Source organism: Periplaneta americana, chromosome 1 (assembly GCF_040183065.1).
Source record: "Periplaneta americana isolate PAMFEO1 chromosome 1, P.americana_PAMFEO1_priV1, whole genome shotgun sequence".
In the NCBI taxonomy this organism is placed as follows: domain Eukaryota; kingdom Metazoa; phylum Arthropoda; class Insecta; order Blattodea; family Blattidae; genus Periplaneta; species Periplaneta americana.
This window is the reverse complement of record NC_091117.1, coordinates 138,979,432-138,999,189: the sequence shown is the minus strand read 5'-3', so window position 1 is coordinate 138,999,189 and position 19,758 is coordinate 138,979,432. Positions and strand designations below refer to the sequence as shown.

At 36.2% G+C, this 19,758-nt stretch overlaps 1 protein-coding gene across 3 annotated transcripts in view; it reads right to left on the bottom strand.

Moving 5' to 3' along the window:
- The window catches only part of phtm (cytochrome P450 enzyme phantom), a 254,564-nt gene that overhangs the window by 141,107 nt on the left and 93,699 nt on the right, over positions 1-19,758 (bottom strand). Inside the window, exon 1 of one of the 3 annotated variants that reach the window (XM_069828295.1) lies at positions 10,296-10,461. The exons of 1 other annotated variant lie outside the window; for it this stretch is intronic. The gene's annotated coding sequence lies outside the window, so the exon portion shown is untranslated. Of the gene's footprint in view, positions 1-10,093; positions 10,462-19,758 lie in introns of those variants that run through there. One more of the 3 variants, XM_069828282.1, reaches the window with a different exon arrangement.

The window sequence follows — 19,758 nt, the reverse complement described above, 5'->3', positions numbered from 1 at the left end:
AAACCTTGAGAAAGTACTTAAGCTTTATTCTTACTACCCAGGGAGATAGCCCCGGAATGTACAACACTCAAAATTCTGACAAGCCTACTTACCAAGAGACTAATGAAATGACAGCCCACGTAATTCCAGAACAACAATTCGGATTCACTAAAGAGAAGTTCACAATCCACGCAGTAAAATGTATACAGGAAGATATCGCGAAGGCGCTGGAACGCCCAAGAGGGAAGCTGCACGCAATCTTCTTAGATTACACAAAGGCGTTCGATCTATTAAACAGACAGCTAATAACGGAAAAAAATTACAGGAAGGAACCAAAAATCTAGACTCATACAAAGCATCCTGTCAAAAAACCAAATATAAATAGACAACAGAGTGTCAACATCTAATCCGGTAAAACGAACTATACGATATAAGCCGCACTTAGAATTTTCACCAAAATATCACTTTATCATTTTCATAGACGCTAGATAACTTTCCAGTGGATACAATGTCAATAAATAACAAATTAAAAATTAACCATCAGTCTGAACCGGATTTGAACTCGCGATACTTCTAGAGCCAAGTACAGCAACCAGAAATCGCTGCAGACGACTTGTGATACACAGTTGATTTACCGAGAAATGGCAAAGCAAAGGTGCGTACGTTCCTGTTGAAAGTTGTCATAAATACTGTACGGTACCTCAGCTCACCTGCACTCTGTCACGGAGAAACAATTCCTCCGTAACGAGGTAAAGCATTGTTCTGTCTCTTTCAATGCCTTCGCCTTCGTGAAGCATTATCGGGAGTCCCATCTCAGACTATTGACAGTTTTCAGCTTATTCAGGTAAAATATAGAAAGTGAGGAGAAAAACATGAAAAGAAAAAAACGAAGCTGTTGGAAAAGCGAGAAATTAGGAAGAGATCAAGAAAGACGCTTGAATACACCTTCCAGTACCGCAAGCAATTGACAACAGCTTTAAAAAAAACTTTCAAAACAAGATGGGCATATAAATAAAGAATATTTTACCAGTATGATTCTCAAAAAGAAAGAGAGTGACGGTTTGCAGAGACTACAGTATTTCACTTTGTGACGTGATCCTACTTTCTACCACTGAAATGTAAGGAAGTCTTGATTTTCAATCCATGACAACTGTAAAATTAAATTATGGTTTATTTAACGACGCTCGCAACTGCAGAGGTTATATCAGCGTCAACGGTGTGCCGGAATTTTGTTCCGCAGGAATTCTTTCACATGCCAGTAAATCTACTGACATGAGCCTATCGCATTTAAACACACTTAAATGCCATCGACCTGGGCCAGGATCGAACCCGTAACCTCGAACACAGAAAGCCAGCGCTATACCGACTACACTACTGAGGCCGACTCTGGTTTTTTAAGTAGGTTATTTTACGACGCTGTACCTACATCAGGTTATTTAGCCTCTGAATGAGATGAAGGTGATAATGCCGGTGAAATGAGTCCGGGGTCCAGCACCGAAAGTTACCCAGCATTTGCTCAAATTGGGTTGAGGGAAAACACCGGAAAAGAACTCATCCAGGTAACTTGCCCCGACAGGGATTCGAACCCGGGCCTTCTGATTTCGCGCCAGACGCGCTAACCGTTACTCCACAGATGTGGATCCGGGTTTCTTAAAAGCCATTTGTGAGTATATATATATATATATATATATATATATATATATATATATATTGAACTGGTAATGGAAATTTCGAGAAAACGGCTAAACGGATTTTAATAAATAACCCCTCATTTTGAAGCTTGGAATCCAAACTTTTTCAGAAAAAAAAAAAGTAGTTTTCAGTGAAATGTCAATTTTCCTACATCATTTTCCTATTTTCCAAAATCGATCTATCGTCAGTTTTGAGAAATAATGGCTTTTCAGAATAAAACAAAACACAAACACACTACAATAAACAATATCACACGAAGGCTACGACCTGCAGGATTGCTGACATATTTAGAGTTCAGATGGCTCAGATTCTCTGACATAATGCCAACATATCGATGATATTCGTGTAACAGGTCAGATTCCCTGTTGTGTAATTTTCTGAGTACAGCTGTCTGTATATTGGATATTAAAATCTACAAAACTTAAGAATGTTTGATGGTATTATTACCATTAAAAATGAAATATTACTATAGTGAATGTCATGATGTGAGTATTTGCCCCTAATTATACAGATTAATGCTTTATTGATGATATGAAAGTGAAAACTTTTGGGGTTTATAAGTAGGCGTAGAGAATATTTGAAGTTAGATCTTCATTTCTATAATATTTACTGAGTGACGGCTATATAGTAGTCTGTATAAAACTTACGTAAGGTAACAATATTGTTATTAAAAATTAAATATTTTTATAGTTATTAATCAAGTGGTATGGGTCTTTTCCATACATTTAATGGCGGTGTGGTGTAGATATTTAAAGCTAAAAGTTAGAATTTATAAAACAGTTATGCTACCGGTTGTTCTTTATAGTTGTGAAACTTGGACTCTCACTTTGAGAGAGGAAGAGAGATAAAAGATGTTCGAAAATAAGATGCTTATGAAAATATTTGGGGCTAAGAGGGATGAAGATATAGGATAATGGAGAAAGTTACGCAACGCAGAACTACACGCATTTTATTCTTTACCTAACAGAATTAGGAACATTAAATCCAGACTTTTGAGATGGCAGCGCATGTAGCACGTATGGGTTAATCTAGAAATACATATAGAGTGTTAGTTGGAAGACCTGAAGGGAAAATACCTTGAGGGAGGCAAACGTAGATGGAAGGATAATATTAAAATGGATTTGAGAGAGGTGGGATATGATGGTAGAGACTGGATTAATCTTGCTCAAGATTGGACCGATAGGGGCTTATGTGAGGGCGGAAATGAACCTTCGGGTTCCTTAAAAGCCATTTGCAAGTAAGTGATATAGATATTTATATGTGTGATACTCTTCAGCATTGTCTGGAGGAATGCAAAAATTATAGTGCCTAAGGAAAGACAAAAAAGTTCTATTACTAGTCGTAGTCGTAGTCGTAGTCGTAGTCGTAGTAGTAGTAGTAGTAGTAGTAGTAGTAGTAGTAGTAGTAGTAGTAGTAGTAGTAGTAGTAGTAGGTTTATTTTGCCTGGCAGAGTTAAGACCATGAGGCCTTCTCTTCCACTCAACCAGGTTTCAATAATAGACATGAAATACAAAATTACTAGGCCCAACTGATAAAATAAGTAAGAGACCTACAAAATGTTATAGTGTCCCGATCACTTTAGCAATATCTCTTAGCAGGATAAAATGATTCTACCCTCTACATTTCAAGGTAGTTCACGAAATATGCAGCAGCTATACCAAGACGCTATGTCTATTGTTGGAAAGCATGGGAAAACTTGTATTTTTCTTAACTCTCATTTACAATCCGCAATGACCTGAAATAGCTACTGTTTCATTCCCACATGAAAAACCGACTGATCGTCCTGACATTGTTACTTGCATTTTCGCATTGAAACTCAAGAACTGAGGATGTATAGGTTCAATAGAAAGTATCTAGCATAAATAAAACCAATCAGAGAGGTATGTTTCATTATTATGGAAGCAAATAACTTCCAAAATGTCTGGTATTCTTCATTGGAAATAAATTTGAACTTCTAATGAACTTAGTTTGCAGCATTTACTGCACAAGCCACTTGTATTACAGAAAATGAAACAGTTTTTGATAAAAAAATAACATTGAAACTATGGAAACTAATGAATATTCTAAACATTTAATCAAAGCGACACAAAGCTTGCATGTCATAATACTAAATTGTTATTCAACATAGAGGTAATAAAAACTCATGTAAAGAGATGAATGGGAACTTAAGATAAGGGTATCCGCTGTGATCGACTGTTTTTAGTACACAGAGTGGGTGGTAAGCTCTGCACCAAAATGAAACTGATAATAGATCATGAGGAGAAATTTGAAAAATCGAATTGTTTTTCCTCTAACATTCATCTTTATAGAGTAAATCGTTATATTTTTATGAAGCATTTGGCAACATCACGGCTGCTGCAATAACTCTAAGCAAGCGCGGCCTGCACTCCTTACCTTCCCCTCCCCCTCAGTCGGTAACACGCGACGTGCGCTGCGTTGCAAAATTTATTTCAACAATTTTCGCTATTATTCAATTTAAATTCATGGCTAAACGGTTTAATTTGCGAAAAAATTTTCAAGACATTAACTTTCAGTTTATTTTTATCTAGCCTATCTGCTAGGTTAGGTTAGGTCACAGTGGCTAAGGGCGGGTTAGGACGACCCTTTTCACGTCAGTCATACTAAGGCCTATTGTGAATCCCGAAGTGTATGGGATGTATGAGGATGAGGGTGTACCAGCCCACTGGCCGCATGTGACTCCTCATCCTCTAACCCAATGGGGGCCTCCTACCCTCCCTCGCTCTAAATTCATGCCGCCAAGGTGACCAAGCAGCACAGGACCCATTCCAACGGCCCTTCCAGGGTGTCTAAGCGCCCTTGGAAGTACTCTTAAGGAATGAATCTTGGAAAAGATATTGCGGAATACGCCCCCTCCCGTAAACGGCTGAAGACATGCGTCTTGACTTAGATATGGCTATTGAATGAAACGAGAAAGATGAATGATATGATATGAAAATCTAAATTCATTTTATACACGGGAGGGGAGAGGAAAATGGACCGTGGCAATGAAAATTCCAACCCTACATTTGCCTAAGTAACTGTGGAAGACCACGGAAAAACCACAGTCAGGTTGGTCGGCCTGGGAATCGAACTACGGATCTTCCGAATGCGAGTCCCACTTGAACCAACTCGCTTGATTATCTATCTGCTTGTATACCAATCAGCCATTTCTCTCGGGCCATTACAGCAATAGAGCGCTGCAAAGACTATTTTTTTTCCTGCTTAACGGTATTTCATCAAAGGAAAAGTATAATAAAACTATTGTTATATTATTTAACATGCAGAATCACCTCTTAAATTCTGGTGCAGAGATTAGGCCTACCATCCAACCTGTGTATATATGCAAAGTCGTAACAGAGTGGTTAAAGCTACTACTAATTTTATTACAAATAAAACTCAAACTAAGTACTATGTGAGGATGACAAAGCAATTATAGCAGGAACACATTATTTACTATGTATTGTATATATTTGTATAGTTTAGCTGATGAATTGTATAGGCTATGATTTAAATTGAGTAGTAATCTGTATATCTCAACTGATTTAATTGTTTATACTTTTAAATTGAATTAACTTACTTGCTATGTATTATATTTTATAGCTCAACTGATGAATAATTTGTTTAGGTTTGTAAATTTAATAATCTGATTGCTATGTACTATAGGTCTATATTTTCCGTACAGCCACCAACGTAGCTCAGTCGGCAGACTTGCTGGCCTGCTGATCCGGAGCTGCGCTCTGGCTTGAGTTGGATCCCCGTTTGATCTGATTGCCTGATGGTTTTTTTACCGAGGTTTTTCCCAGCCGTGAGGCGGATTCCGGTTGGTCTATACATAATGGCGAGTCCTCGGCCACACCTCACTTCATCTCGCCAAAAAATTGTAATCTTGTTCAAAATTATGGGCTTTTAATGCACACAGCATTTACGGATGATTACAATACAAAATAAGGCTTTGGAATAAGTCAGTTTCTTTAATCACCTCGGATAAAGAATGTCATATTAAGTAATATAGAATTAAACTTAGGACAGTTCCAAAACATATAGGCCTATTGCATAATTAAAATTTTTAAAAAGAAAGCAAGAGGAAACACAGTTTCTGGACACCGGGATTTATTAGGCTATTCGTATCGGATGGGACCTGACTCTATCAGGGATTGAGCAGGATGACTCATCTGTCAGCGTCGAATTCACGAATACTACCCAGACTGCCTGTCGGACGTGGACAATCATCGCATAAGGCGGACAATGGGCGAAAGTGTGCTTAAGTGTATGGACCAATCCCGTCATGCCAACCGAATGTAGAATTAGTAAAACATATTATGAACTGTAATTTGTTATAATAATAATAATAATAATAATAATAATAATAATAATAATAATAATAATAATAATAATAATAATAATAATAATAATAATAATCCGTGGCGGTACAGCCCGTGACGGGCCTAGACCGACCAGCCGACTGCTGGCCTCACACCCACATGCCGCAGTAGAGGTGGACGATCATCCAACCAGAATGGAGATATCGTGTGGTTAGCACGATGATCCCCCAGCCGTTAAAGCTGGCATTCGCAACCGGATTTCGCTACCTATCGTAGCTCCCCAAGTGCATCACGATGCTGGGTGGGCACCGGTCCCATACACTGGCCAAAATTTCATGAGAAAATTTCTTCCCCCATGAAGACTGGAACCAGCGCGCATTCCATAACGCGATTTCTAGGCAAGATGCCTTAGACCACGACGCCACGGCGCGGGACAATTTTAGTTATAGTCGTCTTAAAAATAAGATCGCAAGAACAAAGGTCTCTGATGTATGCTTAATGGTTATGTAGCGACGATGTGTTAAATGTACGCTTATCTAGCGCTAGTGGAATTGGTGACATCAAGATGATATTTGGCGATATAAATCCGAGGATTCCACATGGGTTTATCTGCTATTTACTTCACAGTTATGAAAAATTTCCGATAGATCAAACTACTTATCCCATGCGGGATTCGAACCCACGCCCGATTGCAGCTAAGAAGCACTAGTCTCACTCACTAACAAGTGGCCTAATAGTTACGGTAGTATGTTATCATACTTTTCAATGGATCCGAGGTTCGAGAGTTCAACTCCGGTTGCAAGCGATGGTTTCTAAGTGCGATAAAATAAAAGCCTTTGCATGGCTTCGTTTCAAAGTAAAGTTGGGAGGCAAAAAAACATGTTAAAGATAATTTCCCGTGCTCATAAAAATCTGAAAGTATCAAAATGATCCCATATAATTGGTTTAAGTGTGCGTACCCTGCCTCAAGGCGTTAGGTACAGCTTACAGCAGTAAAATTTTGAAAATATTCAACATTTTTCTTCCATTACTGTACCTTGTGCAATAATGAAAATTAGGGTGTGTAAAACACTGTCATTCTGCTGTATGAAAAAAAAAATTGTGATTTAAAAGAATTATTTACATTTTTTCTTTCAAAATTCAGTTCACTGTGCAGTGATGAAGCGTTTCCCACGTAACTCAAAAACTATCCAATATTCTGTGATGAAATTTTTTGTGTATTTATACATGTCATATCTACAATATGATGAAGGGCCACTTCTCTACCTTTGATAGATTGTCTGATAAAAATTAAATTCATTTTTTAAAATGTTCAATTATCAGTATTTTCTTGTAACACAAAATAAAAAATAAAAAAATATATTATTTATTAAGGAATGTACAGTAGTTGAAAGCAGTGGCGATTCCTCCATGAAGGTCATATCCTTCATGGAGGAATCATGGAGGATGATCCTACAGTTTAATTTCGTGCCTCTGAGGATAGAAAACATTTTAATTACAGATTTTATTTTTAATACGTCCCGTTGTAATAATTTTCTTCAAACTTCCACTTTCTGTCGTGAGCTGTCGCCACTGAACATCTCAGACCTTAAGAATACTTTTCGAGGAACCATCCAAATATCTTACAGCAAACGGTTTTTTCTAGCAGTGAAGTTACGGACAGGGGTGAGTGCGGAGGGCAGGGTATGGCTTGACTTAAACCGCGTTTGAGGATATGACCATATATCCTAATACTACGACCCTTCTTTCTGGGCGGTGGTGTGGAAACCCTGTCAGAGACGACAATACGAATTTTAAGTACCCTTGTAGCCCCTTAAATGTAGTTCATTGGTCATTTTAAAAGAAACTAGCAGCATTAAGAAAAATATTAATAAAATAAACTAGCAGCATTTCTCACAAGATAAATGCATAGAAATATGCAGCTACCTCTTAAATACTTGCAGTAAAAATTTCATCCAGATTGATTAATATTTGGCATAAGAAAGTTGGTGTTGAATCAACAAAAATGAACACAGAAAAATAGATTTGAAAATAAAATGAATATTTATGTAAATTAATATTCTCCTCCGCTACATTCATCTAGTAACTTCTGGGAACCAACAAAAAGTTACTAGATTTGTAATCAGAAATTTTAAAAAAGAATTCTTCGATGAAAAACAATTTTGACATCTCTTTAAATTCCACGCCCTCTTCCAGCCTTAATTTAAGAAGTGTAAACATACGAGCATTTGTAAGCAGAATTGAGCTGAATCCATTTGGGGTATGAAAATATAAATTCTGAATAAGTGAAATAGCTAAAAAAATTTTGAAAAATTTTCATGATTTTCAGTGGAGTCTTCCCTTAACCGCACTTCATACTAATGAAAAGAATCTGAAGAAGTGTCGGAAATCTACTCTACAAAACAACCGCTCTGTCCACTACAGATTTCAAGGGAATGAACCCAGTTCATAATCATGTCACCGGGCGCCGAATGATCTCTCCAATTGACAATGATGTAAAAACGCCAAGCAATAATAGCTACACGTGTATGTAGTCAAGGTCACTTTGTGGTAATTCAGCTTGCAATGTTGGTATGACCTTGCAAATTCCTTAAAATGTAATCAGTTTAAATTTAGTTGTGAATGTCCTTAACGAGAAATTATTATGCAAAGCATATTTTCACTCTGCATCATTAGCCTATAATCAAGCACCACACACCACGTAACTTCCAGTAATCAATTATTCATTAATCTCTCTCCACCTATTTGGTCATTAATTACAATAGTCTCTTCTCTTCCAGAGAGCTATGTTTTAAACAAATTATAATCTCATTATAATTTAAATATACGAACACATAACACAAAAATATTACAGTTTAGTGGACTGCAATGGATTAAAAGCTATTTTTCATTGGAAAATAGTAAAACAAGTCAGCACATCCAGTTGGTTACATTATATCCTAAACAAAAATGAATATACAGTCAGGTATCATATTTCGAACCCTCGCCGGGGCTACGTAAAAAAAATGTATTTCGAGTAAGGTACCTAACTTAAATTGTTCATGTGACAGAATACGAAGAACTCCTAAAACCACAAGAAAATACAAAATGAAACTGAAATGCTACAAATTTAAAAGCATCAATATTAGTGCACATTTATGATTATTGAACCGAAAAAAAAGTGAAAATAAAAGAAACTAGACTTTTTTAATTCATTGCAGATTACAAATTTCTAGATAAAATAAATTAAAATATTCGTAGAGAATTAAATATTTTCAATATAACAGAACGGCATAAAACAGAAACAAATGCAGAGAGGACTTTAAAGAATTCGTTAACACTCGCATTCCGAAATTAACAGTACTTAACAATCCTCAGGAAGAAGAAATAAAAACAAAAGAAAAAGTAGCTTGAACAATTTTAACTTTCAAAACATCATGATAATCCTGAAAATTGTGCATTATTATTATTATTATTATTATTATTATTATTATTATTATTATTATTATTATATTTATCATTATTATGATGATGATGATGATGATTATTATTATTATTATTATTATTATTATTATTATTATTATTATTATTATTATTATTACACTAGTGGTAAGCAAATTTTGTTAACCTTTTAACTGTTATCAGGTTTGGAACTTTCTCTCTTAAATTTGTAAACTACTCAGGTATGTGAAGGGATAGTCGTGATTTTGGGTCAGCATTACACCAGTTCTTTGTCTACTATTATTATTATTATTATTATTATTATTATTATTATTATTATTATTATTACAGTACTGCTATTATGCTCTATATCAATTCAAACTTCTTCTTTAGATAGAATGTATACCACGGCCTTTCGTCAATGAAATTTAAAATCGAAATACAGAATTGTAAAAGGATTAATATCATATAACATCCACTTGCATAAGGTCTATGAACGTTATAAATTACTGTTCTTTACTGGAATACAAAAATATATATAGACAATTATCTCGAAGACTTTAATAGTTTTGTAAGAAATTAAAAGAAACGGGTTTTGTCTTGCCTCAGAAATGGCTGCCCAAGGACTCCCCTCCACCCAACCCACCAGTGCACACCGCCATTTCCTACCCAGCACTCACCGTTCTACAGCGTCTTCACACTGGACAGTTGCTACGTGATCTTGGCAAAGCAAATATATTAGACACACCCACACCACAACACTTCTCCAGAAACCACTTGTCTCTTCGTATACTTGTGTATAGTATTACTACACTTGGGACTAGAAACGAATAGGTTAAACACCACTAAGACTTAAGGAAAAAAACATGCAGCAACCAAAACCTCTTATGTCTGGCTTCTTTCTCCCTGCCTGTCTGTGTCCTTGAAGTGCCCGGTACCTAGGATATGACCTGGAGTGGTAGCAGAAAACGTGCCAAAAATTTAAAAAATATTAACTCCAGACACAGGCTCAAGAGTGAATCCTGATGTTGCCCATCGACTGGATCCTGTTTGTGAAATGAAACAAGTTCGTATTGTGGTCTGTAAGCAGTATTTTAATTCAATGCTATACATGTATACATCACCATAAAATATTTTTCCTAGTCTGCTATTTATGCTGTTCTCTTTCTCTTCTTACAATATGAGTCACGTATAAGTTGCTCTCTATCTGCCTAAATAGGCCTGATAAATCATTCCAAGACGTCAGCATTCTGATGTTTTCCCTGAAATCTTATACACGTGACTCCATTCGGTCGGTATAATGTCAGTGGCGAAATGTAACGAACACTACCGAAATATAAATTTAAAAAAGGAACACTTCTTAATGGTTATTGGAAAGCCAGCAGTTCGAGTTCTCTAAAATTACATATTGTCATCTGTTTATTGTATACATATAAACAATAAACTGTTACTGAAATTATTTTAATTACAATACAATATTTGGTACACTTACAAAATGTCAATCATAGTACTTCCTTTGGGCTCGATTATCGTGAGTTCAAACCCGGCCGCAACTGGCGTGCTATAGACGTAGCGAGCAGGTTTCATGATTACAGGTTACGTTCGGCCGTAGGTTCGAATCCCGCTTTGACTATAATACAGAGTGAATACAAAGTCTTTTCCTGATTAGAATAACTGTAACTTAAAAACTATTTCAGATAATTAAAGTTATGGCATTATATTGACTCGGTTAAGAGTGAAATTTTATATGATATTCTTATTTAATTTGGTATTCCCAAGAAACTAGTTCGACTAATTAAAATGTGTCTCAGTGAAAAGTACAGCAGAGTCCGTATAGGCCAGTTTCTGTCAGATGCTTTTCCAATTCACTTCGGGCTAAAGCAAGGAGATGCACTATCACCTTTAATTTTTAACTTCGCTCTAGAATATGCCATTAGGAAAGTTCAGGATAACAGACATGGTTTGGAATTGGACGGATTACATCAGCTTCTTATCTATGCGGATGACGTGAATATATTAGGAGAAAATTCACAAACGATTAAGGAAAACACGGAAATTTTACTTGAAGCAAGTAAAGCGATAGGTTTGGAAGTAAATCCTGAAAAGACAAAGTATATGATTATGTCTCGTAACCAGAATATTGTACGAAATGGAAACATAAAAATTGGAGATTTATCCTGCGAAGAGGTGGAAAAATTCAAATATCTTGGAGCAACAGTAACAAATATACAGTAAATGACACTCGGGAGGAAATTAAACGCAGAATAAATATGGGAAATGCGTGTTATTATTCGGTTGAGAAGCTTTTGTCATCTAGTCTTCTGTCAAAAAATCTGGAAGTTAGAATTTATATTACCAGTTGTTCTGTATGGTTGTGAAACTTGGACTCTCACTTTGAGAGAGGAATAGAGATTAAGGGTGTTTGAGAATACGGTTCTTAGGAAAATATTTGGAGCTAAAAGGGATGAAGTTACAGGAGAATGTAGAGAGTTACACAACGCAGAACTACACGCATTGTATTCTTCACCTGACATAATTAAATCCAGACGTCTGAGATGGGCAGGGCATGTAGCACGTATGGGCGACTCCAGAAATGCATACAGAGTGTTGTTGGGAGACTGGAAGACAAAATACCTTTCAGGAGGCCGAGACGTAGATGGGAGGATAATATTAAAATGGATTTGAGGGAGGTGGGATATGATGATAGGGACTGGATTAATCTTGTTTAGGATTGGGACCATGGCGGGTTTATGTGAGGGCGGCAATGAACCTCCGGGTTCCTTAAAAGCCATTTGTAAGTAAGTATGGCATTATATTGTCCGATTCATAGTTTTCTTTCTTTACTGGTAACACTGCGGTACATCACAGTTCAGTATCTAGATGGCGCATATACATAAAAAAAGGCGCACTTTATTTTGTGGTATCAATAAATGAAGTCGCCCATTACAATTTAGCGACATTTCTGGAGGAGTGTGGATGGAACGCAGAGAGGAAGTGGCAGGCCTGGTGTGACTGGTGAGATTATTGGTACAAAAAAAATCGACGCGTCCTGCTTCAACTTGGTGTACCTCGGAGTACTATTTTGCACCAACAGCTGTAATTCCACGCGAACAAAGTGGAAATCATGCAAGCTTTTTCTCCATGACCGTCCACGACGTGTTTTTATTGCTGTGAACATTCTGGAATGAATTAAACAACACTAAGACTAACTATCTTAAGTAAATTTGTTTTTCTGATGAGTAAACTTTTCACAATTAATGTTCGGATTTGAGGGTCGGAAAAGCCACGGTGACTGAATAGACGCTGGCGAAAACAAGGCATGGATTAGACGTTCTCCAGATAACAAACAAGGTACATGTTGAAGTATACGTATGAATACTTTGCAAGTTGAGCTATCATTTGCTGAAAACTGCATCCCTTTGTCTAGCGTAGTTTTGCAGTAACAAATGTTGATAATCAGGGAAAGATTTTGTGTTCACTCTGTATAATTACATAGGTTTTCTCAAGATTTTACCTAATTGTAAAGCAAATGTTAGGCAATTTCATGGCGAGTACTCAGAATCATATTGCCAAAATATCATCTCATTGTCACTAAAGAAACTTGGTGTGGATTGGAAAGAGAGGAGGCTGTTCAGTGATATTTATATGAAACAGCGATTCAAAGTCAGGATAGGAGAAGAAATATCAGAAGGAAGTGAAATAGGAAGTGAAGTATGCTACGTCAAGGATGCTCTTTATCTCCTACTCTAACATCTACTTGGCGGATTTAGTGAAGAACCGTTTCCAGAACGTGGGAGAAGTGATAGTAGGAGGAAGAAGAATAAAGCGCATAAGATTTGCTGATGATATGGCGTTGTTAGCAGAAGAGGAGATGATACTAAGAAATAGCTATAGTAGAGCGTCTCGTTTAGGCACAGTGAAAACGTAAACAAAGTGCAGGTAATCTGTGGGATGAGGGCGAGCCGTACGATAAACACGAGGGATCCACAAGGTTTTGGTTACAACATTTATGGCGGAGCATTAATTGAAATTATATTTTCCAAAAACACACAAAACAAAAGAACACAAATTGTATAACTTTATCATACACATATTTTAACAAACAAGCAATTGTAACGTTGAAATGATTCAATATAACAAATCAAATGTTGCTATTTATGTGATATTGCTTTCAAGCAGCATTTTTTACGGTCATGAATTTCATTCTCTGTATGATTAACATAATATCACCGACTTCTGTGGCCGAATTAACAAAACTACAGTATATTGGTCTGAAGTGGTAACACTATTTTCCGAACGTAATTAGCCTACAGTACTGTAGTTTAATAATTCGGGCAGACAAGATGGTGATATTATGTTAGTCATACAGAGAATGAAATTCATAACCGTAAAAAATGCTGCTTGAAACAAACATCATATTTAGCAAAATTTGATTTATTATATCGAATTATCTCAATGTTACAATTGCTTGTTTGTTAAAATGTGTGTATGATAACGTTATGCAATTTGTGTTCTTTTGTTTTGTGTGTTTTTAGAAAATATAATTGAGACCCGGAATCCAAGAGGGGCCCAACTCCATTTTATATCGAAATCGAGTTAGATACACGATTACATTGATTTCGTTACTGGGCATCTGTATACCAAAAATAGAGGCCCAACTCCAACATTTAACCATGCTAAAGTGATGTGAAATATCTATCGGAACCAAAGAGAGATCCAACTCCAGGCACTTGGGCCTCTCTTGTACTCCATTAGGCAGTTGCGGCATCTTGTCGCCAGATGGCAGCAGGAGCGTTCTACATCAGTTTTTTGAAAATGGCTTCAGCTTCAGACAACGAATCATCTGCTGATAGCATAAGATAAGAATTTCGTGATTACAAGAATCACTTCCTTCAGTATTTCAAAAAGACAGCAACAAAAAATGGAGAAAAATTCAAAATATCTTAGTATAAAGTTTTTACCTACAGTAAAACTCATGAGAATGAGATTGCAGTTTCACGAACAATGTCAAATATTGTGTTTGATTACTTCAGATTAATTAAGCCAAATTCTAAGCCGGATCTTCCCAATGTACTTTTGTACACAAAACCCTGTCCAGTGAAGGCTGTCAAAATTCGAGACTTAAACACAATAAAAAATCATCTAAGACAGGACGTAGTCTCTTACATAAAATTACTGCAGTCAGCAGAAAACTTGTCCGATTCTGAGGGCGATTAACATGTTAATGTGTATTTTGTAACAAATAAAAGTATTGTACATCAAAGTGATTATTTGTCATTTACATTATTGTTTGTAAATACCACACATTAACATTCAAAACCACTCAATATGGCTGCAAACTTGTATGTAAAGGCTCCGGAATCCAAGAGGGGCCCAATATTTAATCACTTTGAAAAATTTATTTCTCATGCATGGTTATGAAAAGATGTAATGGAAATGTACTTACGAGAAAAAAATATAGTTAGTCAGAGGCATTTTGTAGCAACAGCAAACATTTTTTCAGTTTCCCAAAAGTTTGATGCAATGGACTTGGGCCCCACTTGGATTCCGGGTCTCAATTTCAATTAATGCTCCGCCATAAATGTTGTAACTAAAACCTTGGGCATCCCTCGTGTTTATCGTGCGGCTCGTCCTCCCCCCACACGTTACCTGCACTTTGTTTACGTTTTCACTGTGCCTAAACGAGACGCTCTACTGTATGCTACTGGAACTAAATAACAATTGTGAGCAATGTGGGATGAAGATAAATTAATGCAAATAAGACGAAGACCATGGTCATAGGAAGAAAAATAAAGAAGGTAAACTTGCGGATGCTAAATGAGGCAGTAGAACAAGTGGACAGCTTCAAATACTTTGGCTGTACTATAGGCAGTAACATGAGCTGCAGCCAGGAAGTCAAAATGAGGATAGCAATGGCCAAGGAAGCTTTTAACAAAAAAAGGAGCATCTTGTGCGGGCCTATGGGAAAATAACTAAGAAAGAGACTAGTGAAGTGCTTTATGTGGAGTATGGCATTGTATGGAGCAGAAACATGAACACTACGACGAAATGAAGAGCAACGACCGGAAACATTTAAATGTGGATGTAGAGAAGAATGGAGAGTGTGAAATGAATAGAGAGAGTAAGAAACGAAGCTGTGTTGGAAAGAGTGGGTGAAGAAAGAATGATGCTGAAACTGATCAGGAAGAGAAAAAAGAATTGGGTGGATCACTGGCTTAGAAGAAACTGCAAACTGAAGAATGCACTGGAAAGAATGGTAAACGGGAGAAAAGTTCAGGGCAGAAGATATCAGATGATAGACGACAATATATGGATTACATGCGGAGATTAAGAGAAAGGCAGAAAGTAGGAAAGATTGGAGAATGCTGGATTTTCAGTGAAAGACCTGACCTTGGGCAGAACATTATGAAAAAAAATATATCACTAATTTTATCGACTTTAGGAAACCGCGCAGTTGATAATGTCCCCTCAAATAGGCCTACTAATTTAGAAAATCTACGAAGGACAATGGATTTTCCGAATAAAATGTTCAAACTGTGACTTTTACCAAGAAGAAATTCAAACTGGAGGTCCAAAATTTGTGACGTACAAAACAACTGTACAATATTCGACTGATTAATGTTCGAAATTAAAGCCTCAAAACGACTTTTGTTGTCCATCTCTTTTTCCTGTATTCAGATTCAGATGTTTTTAAGTTATACCTGCATAGGCCTATCCCATGTCATCCGATATCTAAATCTAGGACTGAAGTAAAAATATGTTTTCTTATTATGCTGGCTCATTATCATTGCATAGCTATGGAAATAGAGGAGTAATTAACAACTAAATATGAATTTGTCTTTATCGAATATATCTAAAAGTAATGATCTTTAGGCTATTAATCTGAAAAAATTTTTAATTAACCTAAAGAAATACGAAATGTAAATGTACAGTATGTGCTATACTTTCATTCATTTCTTTTCGCGTAATACTTGTTATTCTGTAATCAACAAAATTATGTAGGAGAGTTTTTAAGGTTCTAGTCTTTTATCAAATTTCCAGCGGTTCTACGCTGTTTTTTTTCTTTTTAAAGAGTATTCTATGATATGCTGAGGGCTGGCTTCTGATTGTTTAAAATTATATTGTAACGTATGATTATGGTTATTGTAGCTTATTTCGAGTTTAATTATATACAGGGTGTTAACAAAAAGTAGCAAATATTTTAGGAGGTGCTACTATGTATCAAAACAAGAAAAAAAATGTCTAATAAACATGGGTCCTTACTTACTTACTAACAAATGGCTTTTAAGGATCCAGAAGATTCATTGCCGCCCTCACATAAGCCCGCCATCGGTCCCTATCGTGTGCAAGATTAATCCAGTCTCTATCATCATATCCCATCTACCTCAAATCCATTTTAACATTATCCTCCCATCTATGTCTCGGCCTCCCCAAAGGTCCTTTTTCCTCCGGCCTCCCAACTAACACTCTATATGCATTTCTGGATTCGCCCATACGTGCTACATGCCCTGCCCATCTCAAACGTCTGGATTTAATGTTCCTAATTATGTCAGGTGAAGAATACAATGCGTGAAGTTCTGCGTTGTGTAACTTTCTCCATTCTCCTGTAACTTCATCCCTCTTAGCCCCAAATATTTTCCTAAGAACCTTATTCTCAAACATCCTTAATCTCTCTTCGTCTCTCAAAGTAATAGTCCAAATTTCACAACTATACAGAACAACCGGTAACATAACTGTTTTATAAATCCTAAACATGGGTCTTAGAACACATAATTTCTGAGATCTGAACACTTGTTCATAGCAGGTGCTCAATGTGACGTCCATTCATGGTAATGCATTCCTCTGCACTTCGGCGTAAGGAATCACGCACTCTTTCAAATTAACCTGGTTGTTTTTGATAACCAAAAGTCTAGGGGATTTAGATTTGAGGGACGAGCAGGCCAAGGTGTGGGGCCTCCCCAGTCAATCCAGCGGTTTGAAATGTCAGCGTTAGATGTTTTCGCTCATCGCGGAAAAAATGTGCTGGTGTGCCATCATGCAGGAACCACATCTGTAGTCTTTGCTGACATGGCACATACTCCAGCAAGGTAGGGAATACATTAATTAGGAAATCCTTATAACGAGCCCCAGTTAATCTCTGTGGTAGCACGTATGGCCCTTAATCTATCGCCAAGAACGCCTGCCCATACGTTGATTGAGAATCGGTGCTGATGTCTTGTTTCTTCTAGTGCATGGGAATTTTTATCATCCCACAAATGCTGATTACAAAAATTCACAACACCATCTCTGCTGAACCCCGCTCATATCTGCAACCAAACTTTTGTTTTCAGTATTCCTTGCGACGCATCAGCATTCCATGGCAGGGGTGTCAACTACAAAGACGTTATAATAGTATACTAGACACACAGAGCGCTGGTGTGCTGTCCAAAATTGAAACCAGTCTGCGCATGTTTACGCCGCCATGCTACTGGTAGAAATAGAGCGGTAAACACGATTGTCATACTTGTCCTTTGTTTTGTCTCGGGTGTTTTTAGTGAATAGTGTGAAAGTAATGGCAATATAATTTTGAAAGATGATATATTATCGCCGCGGACTCATGCTTAACATGTAGGCATCATACAAAAACGTGCGGTGTGGTTTAAAAAAATAATTTTGCCGACCGATTGTTGCTCTGTAGGTTTCACTCTAAGCGTCACGTTGTCACGTCTACTTTCTCGATAAGAATAAGCACTAGTTTGTTATATTGTTAATGGCTATTATTATTATTATTATTATTATTATTATTATTATTTCATATAAGAGTACGTTGGCTTTCTTAACTCTTAATAATAACTCTTTAATAATAATTTTTAATCACATACCTTAATGTTCGTCCTCAGCACAAGACATTGCAACCTCGGGTTTAGTCTACGTGGATTAGACAAGTAAGTATCATTTAATAACAATTGAAGCAGCTTATTGGTTGCATTATTGAAATTGAGGCGAGTGACTGGAGCGGCGACACAAGAAATTGAAAACAATAATACAATTAAATTTCAAAGACCTGCCGAACGCATGAGGCCGCTCAAAGACCTGCCGAATGTTAACCATGAGAGCGCGGCGATAATACCATCCCTGGTTAATTTTCCAAGCTATTTGCAAAAGGTACGATATAATATTATCTCTGTTGTTACAATATCAATATCATTAAAAATCAATCAGTAGTTTACGACAATAAAGAATACTTAATTGTTAGTACAGGTATATCAGACTGTAGAGAAATCCCACTGAGTGAATTATTTAGACTTACACATCAGATGTTAAAACATTAGTGGAAAGATAACTTTTTGTTTTTATTATGTAAATGAATTTATCTGCAAGATAATAAACTTTCATTCAAGATCCATATATGGATAAATAAATATACAGATAATAAATAAATAAATAGCTATAATAGCTAAGCCTCCTTTGTGAATTTATGATTCAGAGTTCACCTATAAATAACTCTTTTACATTTTGCCGGATATATTTTATTAACAAAAGCAAGGAATGGCATCTTATTGATATTGCATATGTGCATAAAAATTATGTACCATCACTCCGCAAGCAATGATAATATATCTATTTTATTTATTTAAAATAAAAATACAATATGTAAAAAATCCACACATAAAAAGTATGTGGTTTTTTTTTATCTTGCATAAAGTGATTGTTTAGTTTTTAGGTCTTCACGTTACCTATTGTTTGCAATGTATTAGGTACCGATACTTTTTATAATTGATAGCATTCCCTTTATTAATTGAAGAATGAATTCAATGTAATTTGGCTACCTTCGCATATTATATTTTGCTAGATTACCTATGTCCTGTGGTCTAAAAGTACCGGTAATATAATTTATTTTTGATTCTCTAAAACTTAACAAGTCTATACTGATTATCGCATATTTATTTCACTTAGGAATTTGATTATAACAAGAACTTGTGTAATCAAGGTGCATATATTTATGTCTTGTGATCTAAGAGTTAATATGTTAATATAATTTTAGATTCTCTGAAACCTAACAATTTGCTGATTATTGTAAAATTATACAATCTATAATGTGTATTGTGTAGGCCTATTTATGGATGTATCGGTATGTTTTCTATAAATTGCTGCATACATATTTTCTTTTCTTTAATGTTCTAACACATATCAATGAAACTTTGAATATGTTTATTTCGTCCTAATTTTACGTTAAACGTCGAAAATGGCCATAATATGTCAATTTTAGATCATCACAGCGTTAAATTGCGTGATTTACGCACTGCTATTATTTGTCTGCTCTCCAACAATATGGCGGCAAGCGCAGCATTCAATTTGCCCCGGT